The 15,161-nt window shown below is 43.6% G+C and overlaps 1 protein-coding gene across 1 annotated transcript in view; it reads left to right on the plus strand.

Annotated features, from left to right (window-relative positions):
- Positions 1–2,252: 2,252 nt before the first annotated feature.
- The window catches only part of GABRA3 (gamma-aminobutyric acid type A receptor subunit alpha3), a 186,709-nt gene continuing 173,800 nt past the window's right edge, over positions 2,253–15,161 (plus strand). The window contains exon 1 of the mRNA XM_038747852.1: positions 2,253–2,331. The gene's annotated coding sequence lies outside the window, so the exon portion shown is untranslated. The remainder of the gene's footprint in view (positions 2,332–15,161) is intronic.

Consider the following 15,161-nt stretch of genomic DNA (forward strand, 5'->3'; position numbering starts at 1 on the left):
ACTCCTCCTCTGCCTCTCACCCCCTAACTGTGGGGGTCCCTCAAGATTCAGTTTTGGGTCCCCTTCTATTTTCCATCTTCACTCACTCCCTTGAAGACCTCATTTACCCATGGCTTCAACTACCACCTCTATGCGAATGATTCCCAAATCTACACCTCCAGTCCCAATCTCCCTTCTTCTCTGCGGTCTCACATTTCCTTCTGCCTTCAAGACATCTCTACTTGGATGTCATGCCAACACCTCAAACTTAACATGCCCTCCAAAAAACTCCTTATCTTTCCAAACCCTGTCCTCCTCTAGACTTGCCCATGACTGTATATGGCACCACCATCCCTCCTCTTTCACAAGCCCATAACCCTGGTCATATCTTTAACTCCTTTTTCAGTCAATCAACAGATTAAACCTCTCACTAAATCCTTTCATTTCAACCTTCACAAAATCTCTAAAATCCACACTTTCTTCTCAGCGTGGCTCAGTGGAAAGAGCCCGGGCTTGGGAGTCAGAGGTCATGGGTTCTAATCCCGGCTCCTCTGCTTGTGAGCTGTGTGACTTTGGGCAAGTCACTTAACTTCTCTGTGTCTCAGTTACTTCATCTGTAAAATGGGAATTAAGACTGTGAGCCCCTCGTGGGATAACCTGATCACCTTGTATCCTCCCCAGCACTTAGAACAGTGTTTTGCACATAGTAAGCGCTTAACAAATGCCATTAATAATAATAATAATAATATTACCATGTTAATCCAAGCACTTATCTTACCTCACCTTGATTACTGTATCAACCTCCTTGCTGATCTCCCTGCCTCCAGGTTCCCCCAACTCCACTTCATGCTTCACTCTGCTGCCCGGATTATTTTTCTACAAAAACATTCAGTCCATGTTTCCCCCCAACTCCTCAAGATCCTCGAGTGGTTGGTCATTCACCTCTGCATCAAACAGAATCTCCTTCCCATCAGCTTTTAAACACTCAATCACCTTACCTCCTCCTACCTCACCTTACTACTCTTCTACTGCAACCCAGCCCACATACTGTGCTCCTCTAATGGCAACCTACTCACTGTACCTCAATCTCATCTATCTCACTGCTAGTCCATCACTCCACCCTGCGTCTGGCCTGGAAAGCCCTCCCTTTTCATATTTGACAGATAATCACTCTCCTCACCTTCAAAACTTTATTGAAGGTGCATCTCCTCTAAGAGGCCTTCCCTGACTAAGCCTTCGTTTCCTCTTTTCCTACTCCCTTCTTACTTGCTCCGTTTACTCACCACCACCTCCCCCCTCCCACCCAGCCCCACAGCACTCATGTATGTATTGTAATTTATTTATCTATATTATTGTCCATCTCCCCCCTCTAGACTGTAAGCTTGTTGTGGGCAAGGACTGTGTCTGTTATTTTGGTGTGTTGTACTCTCCCTAGAACTTAGAATAGCACTCTGCACAAAGTGCTCGATAAATACGATTAATTGACTGATTTGTTGGACTCAGAGCAGTGAAAGGAAATGAAACTTCGATCAGTCAAGCTGGCTACTATTTTTGGTGAGTGGTTTTGTTGAGGAGGAGGTTAAATTCCTTGATTAAAACAAAGTGAGTGGAAAATTGAGAGTTGGTTGGGTGTGCAAAAGAATCTAAGATTATATTGTTCGCTTGAGCCTTTATCTGACTATTGCAAACCTAGAATGGTGCTCAGCTCACAGAGGGCTCTTGATACTTTCCCAGAATGCTTAGCACTATTAGCACTTAGCCTTCAGAAGCTCTCCGGGTACCATCTCCAGAAGGGATTCCTCCCTCATTCCTTCCCCTTGGAAAATCCACACCAAGAAATGGAGGCCAACTGAGGAAAGAACCAGGGCAAAGCCAGTCTGGGACAATAGGCAATAGGTGCATTTCCTGTTTCTCTGAATTTTAATAACATAGTAACAGTGACTCCATGTGCTCCATTTTCATTTGTTAATTTTCTAAGCTATGGGTGGAGGTGGGGCACTTGAGGGTCTCAAGGAACCCTTTTGGACTTTGCTTCCTTGCCAAAATGCTGCTCATTCTTCCCCACGGTTCTTTGCAGACCAGAACTTCTTTGAGCTGGGCCCCACAGAAACTCTTGATTCATTGGAATGGCCCTATCCTGATGTTTCATGTGCTTTTCTCCTTCCCTGCACTGAATTCTATTCTCTGTTCCTCCTCAGTTCCTAGATGCTGGATTTCAAAGAAACAATAAATAAGAAGAACCATTAGATTTGACCTCGCAGATAACAATGGTAGATTCTGAAGATTGCCATAATCTTCCCTCTCCCTGGACATGAGACCAAGAAGATGGAGTAACTTGTTCCAGGTCACAAGGTATTCTTGGACCAGAGTTAGGTTGAAGTGCCCCAGCCTTTCAGTAGTCAACTTCTCAACTGATTCCTAACAAAATGAGACCTGCTGGCTTAAAGCCTCAGTCTTCAGAAGTTATTCAAGATAGGGAGCATAGGCTGGTTAATAATAATAATAACAATAACAACAACAAATAGTAACAGTATTTGTTAAGTGCTTACTATGTGCCAATCATTATACCAAGCGCTGGAGTAGATAGAAGATAATCAGGTTGGACACAATCCCTGTCCTTCAGCCTAAGAGAGACAAAGAACAGATATTTAATTCCCATTTTACATGTGAGGAAACGTAGGCACAAGAGGAGTTACATAACTTTCCCAGGACCTCAGACAAATCTTTCTTGTCTTCAGCCTCCTTTATTTCTTTTTTTTTCATGCCTTTGGAGGCTATGCTTATTTTCCATGCTGCAATGATTTTTTTTGCTGTAAAGGTAAAATTGTTTTAAATCTGCAAAGAAAGGGGCTGCCAAAAGCCCTTTAGGTTTTCTATTGTAGATCAGAGGAAATGTGATGTATTAAAAGGAGCTTTATACTTAGCATTGGTAGGGTCAGTGTTCTCCCCTCCAGTTGTTACTTCTGTCTCTGTTTCGTGGTCAGTCCACTCTTGCATTTTATTGTTATCTCGTCTAAACTACAGGGAAATTTTCTTCTCTTTCTTAAGAAAATTTCAGCTGCTTCATTTTGACTAATTCTGATATTCCCACTCATTTTAAGATCGAACAATGATGACTGAATATGATTAAAAGGAGAGTTGAATGGGTGGTAAGCAGTGACCTTCTATTCTTGCCTGCAAGCAACATTCAGGTTGACTGGACTCCATCACCAGCCCCAGACAAAGCTTAAAGCACAGAGAAAGCCTGGGGCAGGCTGCAGAACTCTATCTCTCATCCCCAACACCTCTCCTCTCCACACACACCCCTCCATCCAGATTGCCTAGTAACAAAGTGGAAAAATTGTGGGGTCTACATGAGAGATATCTCTCTGCCCTCCCTCTCCCAGACCCTCACCATGTTATGACTCAAGGTTAGTTAGCCAAACAGCAGCAACATGGACCAGTCAGTGAAGGGTGTTACAAAGGAAGAAACAATGTTCTTTCCCTTGAGGAGTTTATACTATAATAGGGAGAGATGGTGGGATTCAGAAAGACACCCAGATAAACAGAATTTAGAAAAACGGTAGGCACTCTCGCAAGTTTGCTAAGAAGTTTCCTGGAATGCTTGGAGCCAAGGGAGGAGGTGTGGTTTAGAAGTGAGTTTTAAAGGAGAGCAGGGGGCTTTTTTGGGAGGTGGGTAGGAGGAGAGCACTCAAAGTCTGGAGAATAACAGGTCTTAAGGCACTGGGGTGGAAGCAGGCAAGTTGTGGATGGAAGGTTTCCAAGGTGAATTGAATTGTTTTCACTCCCTCCCCCGTGCCCCAAATTTAGACCATCAGGCATCATCGGGGCAGGCAGAACTGATCCCTAATGTATCCCATCAGATCTCCACCCTTTGGTGCTCGGGATGTAAGAAATTGAACTTGATTAACTGGAATTGTCGGGATTAAGGTACTGTTTGTGGAAGGAGGATCAATAAAGTCCCTGAATTCAGCTGTTCTGTTAGGTTTCCTTTGATTCATATACCGTGGTTTTCAAAGTACAGCCCTGATTGAGTCTAGAACACAGCCAAGCTTCAAGGTAATGAAAGTTGGGAAAATACATTACACGGGTCTCATAATTGTGTGGTTTAAGGGCCCTAGCAGGCCTGCCGGGTATAGGGACAAGTTTCTGTTCTTCCCCGTACCATTCTTTGCCTGCTCAGTCTAGAAAAACTTTTCTATTTTAAACACCCCCCCACACCTGCCCCACTTCAGAGCCTCACTGGGACACTGGTGTGGGTAGGGAGGTTAGGGTCTTAGGATACTCCCCAATCTCCATCTTCTCTACCTTTAATTCCTTCTCTTTCCTCTCCCTTAGAAGCTCTTCATATTTACCCCTGGTCTAGCAATATTTTGCTCTAGGACTAGACCTAGCAGCTCATATTAAGGAGCGTGATCCCTGGTGTGGTGGTGAACCTCAAATCTCCCTCCTACTTATCCTCTTCTACTACACCCAAGCTCACATCCTTCATCCCTCATACCTCTCTGTGCCTATATCTCATCTGTCCTGCCACTGACCTCTTGTTCATATTCTCTACTTGTTTTGTTTTGTTGTCTGTCTCCCCCCCCCCCACCTCTAGACTGTGAGCCCATTGTTGGGTAGGGTTTGTCTCTACTTGTTGTTGAATTGTACTTTTCAAGCACTTAGTATAGTGCTCTGCACATAGAAAGCATTCAATAAATACGATTGAATGAACTCCCTCCCCTTTCACATCAATCAATTAATCAATCGATGGTATTCATCTAGTGCTTACTGTGTTCCGAGCATTGTGTTAAATGTTTGGGAGGATACAACAGAGTTGGGAGATACATTCCCTGCCCACAAGAAACTTACAGTCTAGAGAAGCACCCCTGCCAGATCTCTGGTCCCCCGTCTTCAAAGCCCTATGCATATTCTTTGAGAGGATTTCCCCAATTGATTCTTAATCCTTCCACTTCATATTTCCCAACTACCATTTCAGTACTTCCACACCACCTCAAGTACTAACAACTCTCTGAACTACTTATGTATAGATCTTTAAACTCTATTGCTTCCCTCCAGCTGTGATTTCTCTTAACGTATGTCTCCCCTACCTGATTGTTACCTTCTCGAGGGCAGTGATCACATCATTTTATTCTAGAACACTCTCCCAAGTACTCTGCATATGGTAGGAATTCAAATATGACTGATTAAAGAGAAAATCAGTTCAGCATCTAAGGTTTCTCAGTGCACTTGTTTTAAGAAAGGAGGCTGGCGATTCCCTTTATTGCCAGCTCTCCACTCCTTCACCTCCTGCTCCCGCTCTCCTGGTCTCTGAGAAGGGAAGGCTAGAACAGCACGCCTGCATTCACCAAGGCTCACCTTAATATCATCACAAACTCTTATTACAGAGTCTCTGCTGGGTTATGTTTCAGCTAATTAGAGCTAATGAGATTCATTCCAAGTGTTAGGCAGCCTCCCCTCTTCCCTTTTCCTATTATCCTGCAAAGTTTACCAAACATGGCAAGATATTAATCCTTTCAGGGGCCAAACAGAGACAGCAGCATCAAATCGCTCCCTCCCTCTTCCTCACAGTTCATTAGAGCTCTTGTTAAATAGCACAAAGCGCTCTTGATTCAATTTGTGCCTGGAGGACTCAGGTACCTCAAATCTCCCCCGCTACTGATGGGCTCTCATCTTGCTCACAAGGAGTGAGCATGTCCCTGGGTCCCAATTGTTGGAGTTGAGGGGCATACTCTGCTATGAGACAGATGCCGATTGCATTCCCTGAAGGAGCCCACACCTCTCCCCTCTTCCGGGCACACGAGCGGAAACGCTCCACTGCCCGTGAAGGGCTGAGTCATGAACAACCCAGAAGTTGAAAGGAAGTTCCTTTCTGACTTCCATCAGTGACCAATCTCATCCCCAGCACCTGACTTTTACTCACTTTTGTGTTTACCGTAACCTGACTTTCAGGCTGATGGAGTTGCATGTGGCCAAGCAATTTGTGTTACTATCTTGATCCTTGACAATCTGTTCATCCACTCTGTCAGTGAGGGCTTCTAGTAGATTACACAGTATGTGTGAAGAAAAGTAGCTCTTTGTACTCTGAATATTTATTACCGTAGAATATATGGATTATTGTGATTGTCATTATAACCTTAGTTTGATGGTGCCTTTCCACAGGCTTTAAGGTACTGCTTCATAGAACCATAGCCTGTAGGCTAGATACTGGTAAGGTATTTCCACCTGCTGAAAGGAGTGATATTCCTATTGCAGGATATCCTAGTTAGTTTGCCAAAAACTTTCAGAATTAAGCTTCGACCCCCATCTTTGAGCCAAGCGCACTTTGGAAATCAATCATTCCTCTTCTTCCTCCTGCCCACGGTGGTCAACTGAGAACCAACAACAGTCAGCTGCTGGTTGGGTAGCCCCTCTGCAAGAGCCCTGAAGATAGAGCCCTGCCAATAAAAATAATTAGGACCTCAAGTTTAGATTCAGAGGTCATTGAATTCCCAGTGTCCTTTCTCCTCAGTGATGTCATTTTACCTTCCTTTCATTCAATCGTATTTCATTCAATCCATATTTATTGAGAACTTACTGTGTGCAGAGCACTGTACTGAGTCCTTCCTTTCATTCAAAGGTGAAGCCAGCATGGCTTAGTGGAAAGAGCATGGGTTTGGGAGTCAGAGGATGTGGGTTCTAATCCCGGCTCTGCCACTTATCAGCTGTGTGACTTTGGGCAGATCACTTCACTTCTCTGTGGCTCAGTTACCTCATCTGGAAAATGGGGATTAAGACTGTGAGCTCCATGTGGAACAACCTGATTACCTTGTATCTGCCCAACACTTTGAACAGTGCTTGGCACATAGTAATCACTTAACAAATACCATCCTTATTATCCACAATATCTGTCCAATGCATGAGGAATGAAACGCAATGAAGTGACTTGCCTAAAGTCAGTGCCTGACCCAGGACTAGAACCTAGATAATAATAATAATAATAATAATAATAATAATAATAAAAGTTATTTGTTAGGTGCTTACTATGTGCAAAGCACTGTTCTAAGTGCTGGGGGAATACAAGGTGATCAGGTTGTCCCACTTAGGGCTCACAATCTTAATCCCCATTTTACAGAGGAGGTAACGGAGGCACAGAGAAGTTAAGTGACTTGCCCAAAGTCACACAGCTGACAATTGGCAGAGCAGGGATTTGAACCCATGACCTCTGACTCCAAAGCCCATGCTCTTTCCACTGAGCCATGCTGCTTCTCCATGCTGCTTCTCCTGCTAGATCTCACAGGATCATCCCACTGAAGGGGTATGAATAATTAATTATGGTATTTACAGAGCACTTTCTAGGAGCTTAAGTAGTGTGGCCTAGTGGAAAGAACCCAGACTTGAGTTCTAATCCTGACTCTTCCACTTGCCTGCTGAATGACCTAGGGCAACTCACTTCACTTCTCTGGGCCTTGGTTTCCTCATCTGCAAAATGGGGATTCAATGCATATTCTCCCTCCAACTTAAACTGTGAGCCCTGTGTGGGACAAGGGTGGAATCCAACCTGATTCTCTTTTATCTTCTTTAGAATTTAGGTCAGTGCTCATTACACAATAAGTGCTTTAAAAATGCCACGATGATGATTATTATTATTTTGTTAAATGCTGATGTAGATGTAAGATAATCAGTTCTTGTCCTCCATGAGCTTCACCATCTAAGAGAGGCAGATTTTACAGATGAGAAAACTGAATAACTTGTTCCAAGGTTCCAAGGTGGCAGAGCAGGGGCTAGAACTTGAGTGATTCTCCTGATTTCCAGAAATGTGAGTTTTGGTAGGTGGGGCTGGGGGGGTTAGCTTTTTAAATAGGTTATGCAACCATCCTCAGAACAACAGAACATCTTGCTCGGCACTCCTTAAGGGAAGAATCAGATTCGTGATGTAGGGGAAAACATTTTGAACTTCTCAGACAGGCCACCCTTCATAAGCCCACTGGATTTTAAACCCGGCTCCACCACATGTCTACGATGTGACTTTGGGCAAATCACTTAACTTCTCTCTACCCCAGTTACTTCTTCTGTAAAATGAGGTTTAAGATTGTGAGCCCAATGTGGGACAGAGACTGTATCTTACCTAATTAGCTTGTATCTACCCCAGCACTTAGAACAGTGCTTGACAAATAGTAAACGCTTAGCAAACGCCATCATCATTATTATTATGGATTATTGTGAATGATTAGAGTAACTGTATTAAGTGCTTCAGCATAGAGCATTGTACTAAGCACTGAAAGAGAATACACTAGTGGGAATTAGACACTGTACCTGTCCTGAGGGGGGCTCACCATGTGTGGAGCGCTGTCCTAACTGTTGAGATAGAAACAAGATAATCGGGTTAGAAGCACCTGCTTCCTTCAGGCTTCCTTGTGCCTGCGCCCTGAGTCCCCTTTTCTTCATGGAATGTAATTTTTGTGGGCTCTGCACATTTTGGGGGGCAAGCTCCACACCTTCCAATTGAGTTTCTTGACAGTCCAATGTGTGTAGGGGCTCCTTTTGCCCACAAACTGACTCCTCCCATGGCTGTATCATTGTCATTCTAAACAATCTGCCAGTTTCTTCTTTAGGAGATACTAGGTAAATACTATTTCCTATTTTCTAGTGACTCAGCAGATGAAAACCACTGACACGTTGGCAAAAATAAACCCAATTTCAAATCAGCACAAAGAATCCTGGGAAGCGGGCTAGCGTTGCTTGATGAAAAAATGAGGTACTTACTCCCTGAAGAACTCGTGATCTCACTCACAGCCTACCTGTTATATACTTTCAAAAAGCATTTTCCAAGGGCATCTTGTGAGCGCATAACTTGGAAGCATTTTTCACACCTCATAATAGTTTGGTAAGCACAAAGGCTTAAAATAAGGTAGACAAACAAACGTCATTCCTTCAGTGCGTACAAAACACCCCAGAATTTTCCTCAGAGGGTGACTGTGTCTCTCCACCAGTTCCGCTCATGGACCGGGGAGGAGTCCATCTCCGAGATTTGAACTGAGGACATCACTGACAGTGAGCTCAGATAAAGGTGGGCAGATGGGATCTCTCCTCTCAGCCCAAAACCTTCCCTGGTTGTTAGACCATAGCACTTGGTTCCCTTCAGGATGACTAAGGTAGATGTACTCAGTGTTTGACTCCCTTGCATTTTGAGCCAGGTTCAGTTTCTTGGGGTTAGAAGATTCACCCTGAAAGCAATCTTTATTTCATCTCCACAACCTCACCTAGTCTCGCATTAAGCCAATTAAGTCCTATTTTCCCCAGCTCCCTCTCATAAATCCCGGCTCCGCCACTTGTCTGCTGTGTGACCTCGGGCAAGCCACTTCACCTCTCTATGCCTCAGTTACCTCATCTTGACTGTGAGCTCCACGTGGGACCACCTGATTACCTTGTATCTATCCCAGCGCTTAGAACGGTGCATGGCACACAGTATGCACTTAACGAATATGATAATTATTATTATTATTATTATTATCATCATCCCATCAATGGTATTTATCGAGAGCTTACTATGTGCAGAGCAGTGAACTAAATTATCATCATCATCCCATCAATGGTATTTATCAAGAGCTTACTATGTGCAGAGCACTGAACTAAGTGCTTGGGAGAGTAAATTATAACAGAGATGAATTCCCTGCTCTCCCTTCTGCATCAACTGTACACCTGGATCTGTGCCCTTTGGGCATTTGGTATTCACCCTACCCTCAGCCCCACAGTACTTACGAACATATCTATAAAATACTTATTTATATTAATGTCCATCTCCTCCTCTAGACCGTAAGCTCATTCTGGGATGGGAACATGTCTACCAAATCTGTCGTGTTGTACTCTCCCAAGCGCTCATGATAAGTGCTCAATACATATGATTGGTTGATTGATTGGTTCAGAATATGTTGATGATGATCATTTAAAAGGGCCCGTGAGGCAGGAGGAAGGGAGGCCAGTCTTTTTCTCTCCAGGCAGACCCTTTGAGGACAAACACGTATCCCAACTGCCAGCTAAATTCTCCTTATAGAAGGACACTTCCCAAGCGTTTAGTATAGTGCTTTGCATACAGTAAGCGCTCAATAAATATGATTGATTGATTGATTGATTGACACTTTTTTTCCTTGGGAAAATCCACGAAAGCATGAAACAAGGCAGGTGCGTGCTTGTGTACATTGCATTGATGTTCTGTTTCCATCAATTCTGTCCCCAGTTACACTCTCCCTCCAGAATGTAAGCTCCTCCTCTAGACTGTAAGCTCCTTGTGAGTAAATAATGTGTCTACCGACTGTACTGTATTGTACTGTGCTGTAGAGAAGCAGTGTGGCTCAGTGGAAAGAGCACAGGATTTGGAGTCAGAGGTCATGGGTTCAAATCCCGGCTCCACCAATTGCCAGCTGTGTGACTTTGGGCAAGTCACTTCACTTCTCTGTGCCTCAGTTGCCTCATCTGTAAAATGGGGGTTAAGACTGTGGGACAACCTGATCACCTTGTAACCTCCCCAGCTCTTAGAACAATGCTTTGCACATAGTAAGTGCTTAATAAATGCTAGTATTATTATTACTCTCCCAAGTGCTTAGTATAGTGCTCTGCAAATGGTAAGTGCTCAGTAAATGCCATTGATTGATTGAGTGGACAATTCTCTATTCCCAGATTCTACCAACTCTGTGGGTAGACCGACCACTGACATAACTAAGCCAACCCATTCTCTGCACTTATTTATAGAGAAGCAGCGTGGCTCAATGGAAAGAGCATGGGTTTGGGAGTCAGAGGTCATGGGTTCTATTCCCGGCTCCCCCACATGTCTGCTGTGTGACCTTGGGCAAGTCACTTAACTTCTCTGAGCCTCAGTTACCTCATCTGTAAAATGGGGATTAAGACTGTGAGCCCCTCATGGGACAACGTGATCACCCTGTATTCCCCCCAGCGCTTAGAACAGTGCTTTGCAGATAGCAAGCACTTAACAAATGCCATTATTTATTATATATGTATATTCATTGATTTTGATTTTTCTCCTTGTCAATATGTCTATGTCTGTTTCCCTCATTAGCATGTCAGCTCTTTGGAGGCAGGGAATCGGTTGCTTCTTTGTTTGTCCTTGCTAAGCACTTAGTATGGTTACACTGCACACAATGGGTGATCAGTAATCTACAACAGTACAGTGGTGTGACATAGGGGAAGCAACTGTGGCCTACAGGAAAGAACACAAGCTTGAGGGTCAAAAGACCTGCATTCTAATCCCGGTTTTGCCACTTGCCTGCTGGGTGACTTTGGGCTAGACACCTAACTTTATCTGTTTCCTCAGTTTCCTCATAATGATAATGAATCAACCATTATGGTATTTTTTAAGCGCTTACTGTATGCTGAGTACTGTTCTAAGTGCTGGAGTAGATAAGTTAAGCAGGTCAGAAACAGACCCTCTCTCCCTTGGAGCTCACCATCTAAGTAAGAGGGAGAAGATATATTGAATCCCATTTTACAGTTGAGAGAACTGGGGCACAGAGAAGTTAAGTGACTTGACCGAAGTCACATGCAGACAAGCTGCAGAGCCGGGATTGGGACCCAGGTCCTCTGACTTTCAGGCCCGGGCTCTTTCCACTATACTGTAAGCTCACTGTGGGCAGGGAATGTATCTGTTCATTGTTATACTGTACTCATCCAAGAGATTAGTACAGTGCTTTGCATGCAGTAAGCGCCCAATAAATACAATTGAATGAATGAATAGGCCATGCTGCTTCCCTGTTTCTGATCTGTTAAATGCAGATTATATCCTATTCTTTCCTACTTAGACTGTGCTCCCCATGTGGGACAGGGATAATCAAGATTTGATTATTGAATCTTTCCCAGAGTTTAGCACTGTGCTTGGCATATAGTAAACACTTAACAAATATAATAATAATAATAATAATACAATCAGAGACAGGACTACAACCAGAGCTGCCTATTGCATACTAGTGATCATCTTTAAAGACCTCATAAACCTGAGGATGGGGGAGCATCAGAATCACCTGTCCAGGATAGAAGGTATTGGAGAGAGGTTTCATACCTAAGCAGCATGGCTCAGTGGAAAGAGCACGGACTTTGGAGTCAGAAGTCATGGGTTCAAATCCCAGCTCCGCCAATTGTCAGCTGTGTGACTTTGGGCAAGTCACTTCACTTCTCTGGGCCTCAGTTCCCTCATCTGTAAAATGGGGATTAAGACTGTGAGCCCCCTGTGGGACAACCTGATCATCCTGTAACCTCCCCAGCGTTTAGAACAGTGCTTTGCGCATAGTAGATGCTTAATAAATGCCATCATTATTATTATTATACCTACAAGGATCCTCTGGGCCATTCTCCACTTGAGGGTGCCCTGCTTCTGGGTACCACATTGGGTTTCAATCCATCAGCCAATCATTTTTATTGAGCACTTACCATGTGCAGAACAATGTACTAGGTGCTTGGGAGAGTACAGTATAACATAGTTGGAAGACACATTCCCTGCCCACAACAAGCTTACAGTCTAGAAGGGGAGACAGACATAAATATAAATCAATAAATTATGGATAGCAGTCAATCAATTGTGTTTATTGAGCACTTACTGTGTACAGGGCACTGTACTAAGTGCTTGGGGGAGTATGACACAACAATACAACAGACGCATTCCCTTCCCACAGTGAACTTACTGTCTAGTGGGATGTGTACATAAGTGCTGTGGGGTTAAGGTCAGGGGTGGAATAAAGGGTGCAAATCCAAATGCAAGGGTGACGCAGAAGGGAGTGGGAGAAGAAAGAATGAGAATTTAGGGAAGGCCTTTTGGAGGAGGTGTATATTCAATAAAGCTTTGAAGGTGAGGAGAGTGATCGTCTGTCAGATATAATTATAATAATTATAATAATTTTGGTATTTTTTAAGCACTTACTATGTGCAAAGCACTGTTCTAAGCACTGGGGAGGATACAAGGTGATCAGGTTGTCCCATGTGGGACTCACAATCTTAATCCCTATTTTACAGATGAGGTAACTGAGGCACAGAGGAGTTAAGTGACATGCCCAGAGTCACACAGCTGACAAGCAGCAGAGCCGGGATTTGAACTCTTGACCTCTGACTCCCAAGCCCGTTCTTTTTCTACTGAGCCACGCTGCTTCTCTATGAAGAGGGAGGACATGGGTGAGAGTTCGGCAGCAAGATAGATGGGATCGAAGTACAATGAGTTGGTTGGTATTAGAAAAGTGAAATGTATGGGCTGAGTTGTAGTAAGACATCAGGGAGGTAAGTTAGGAGGGGGAAAAGGGATTAAGTCCGTCTAGACTGTAAGCTTATTTTGGGCAAGGAATTTTTCCACTAATTTTGTTGTATTGTACTTTCCCAAGCATTAGATATCATGTTCTGAACATAATAAGTACTCAATAAATACCACCGATGGATTGATTGCTTTAAAGCCTATAGAAAGGAGTTTCTGTTTGATGTGGAGGCAGACGGGCAACAGTGGAGGTTCTTGAAGAGTGGGAAAACATGGACTGAACATTTTGTAGAAAATGAACTGAACAGCAGAGTGAAGTGTGGACTAGTATGGAGAGACAGGAGGCAGGGAGGTCAGCAAGGAGGCTGATGCAGTAGTCGGGGCAGGATAGGTTAGGATAAGTAGTTGGATTAACATGGGAGCAGTTTGAATGGAGAGGACAGGGTGGATTTTTGCGATGTTGTGAAGGTTGAACCAAAAAGGTGTGGTGACCAATTGAATATGCAGGTTGAAAGAGATAAATGACAGATAAGAGAAGCAGCATGGCTCAGTGGAAAAAACCCGGGCTTTGGAGTCAGAGGTCATGGGTTCAAATCCCGGCTCCACCACTTGTCAGCTGTGTGACTTTGGGTAAGTCACTTAACTTCTCTGTGCCTCAGTTCCCTCATCTGTAAAATGTGGATTAAGAATGTGAGCCCCATGTGGGACAACCTGATAACCTTGTAACCTCCCCAGTGCCTAGAATAGTGCTTTGAACATAGTAAGTGCTTAATAAATGCCGTTATCATTATTATATTATAAATGAGTTGAGGATAAAGCCAAGGCTGCGGGCTTTTGAGACAGGTAGGGTGGTGAGACTGATCTTTATGTTCCACAATAGAAAAGTGCCAACTCAGGAGTTGGAGGAATAAATCTGAATCCACTCCAATCAACTAATGAATCAATCAGTGGTATTTATTGAGTGCTTGATGTATACAAAACACTGTACTAAGCACTGGGGAGAGTACAATATGAGTTGATAGACCCATTCCTTGCCCATAATGGGCTCACAGTCTAAAGATCCTCTCTTTCAGGAGAGTCTTCCTCATTTATAACTTAAATACCTCATGCTGCAGCTCAGCTGTTGCCTGTGCACTATAAAATACCCTTCATTTTTTGTAAGATCCTCGTCAAGAATCTTGTCTATCTACTTTATTGTATTCTCCCAAATACTTAGTACAGTGCTCTGCATAAAGTAAGCACTCAATAAATACCACAGATTAATTGATTGATTGATTGATTCTATGCCCCTGGACAGAGGCCAGAGGGTACATTTGTTGCCAAAGTTCAGATAATAATAATAAAAATTAATAATTATGGTATCTTTTAAGTGCTACTATGTGCCAGGCACTGTTCTAAGCACTGGGCTAGATACAGGATAATTGGTTTGGACACAGTCCCTGTCCCACATGGGGCTCACATTATTGATCCCCATTTTACAGATGAGGGAACTGAGGCACAGAGAACTTAAGTGACTTGCCCATGGTCACACAACAGGCAAGTGGCAGAGCCAGGATTAGAACCCATGACCTTCTGACTCCCAGGCCCTTTCTCTGTCCACTAGGCAATGCTGCTTCTCATATGCCATTTGAATCCTATTTAAATGCAAGTCAAAGAATCAATCAATCAATCAGTGGTATTTATTGAGCACCCTCTATATACAGAGAAGCAGCGTAGCTCAGTAAAAACAGCATGGGCTTTGGAGTCAGAGGTCATGGGTTCAAATCCCGGCTCCACCAATTGTCAGCTGTGTGACTTTGGGCAAGTCACTTAACTTCTCTGGGCCTCATCTGTAAAATGGGGAGTAAGACTATGAGCCCCCCCTTGGGACAACCTGATCACCCTGTAACCTCCCCAGCGCTTAGAACAGTGCTTTGCATATAGTAAGCACTTAATAAATGCTGTTATTATTATT

The sequence above is a fragment of the Tachyglossus aculeatus genome, chromosome 6 (assembly GCF_015852505.1).
Source record: "Tachyglossus aculeatus isolate mTacAcu1 chromosome 6, mTacAcu1.pri, whole genome shotgun sequence".
In the NCBI taxonomy this organism is placed as follows: domain Eukaryota; kingdom Metazoa; phylum Chordata; class Mammalia; order Monotremata; family Tachyglossidae; genus Tachyglossus; species Tachyglossus aculeatus.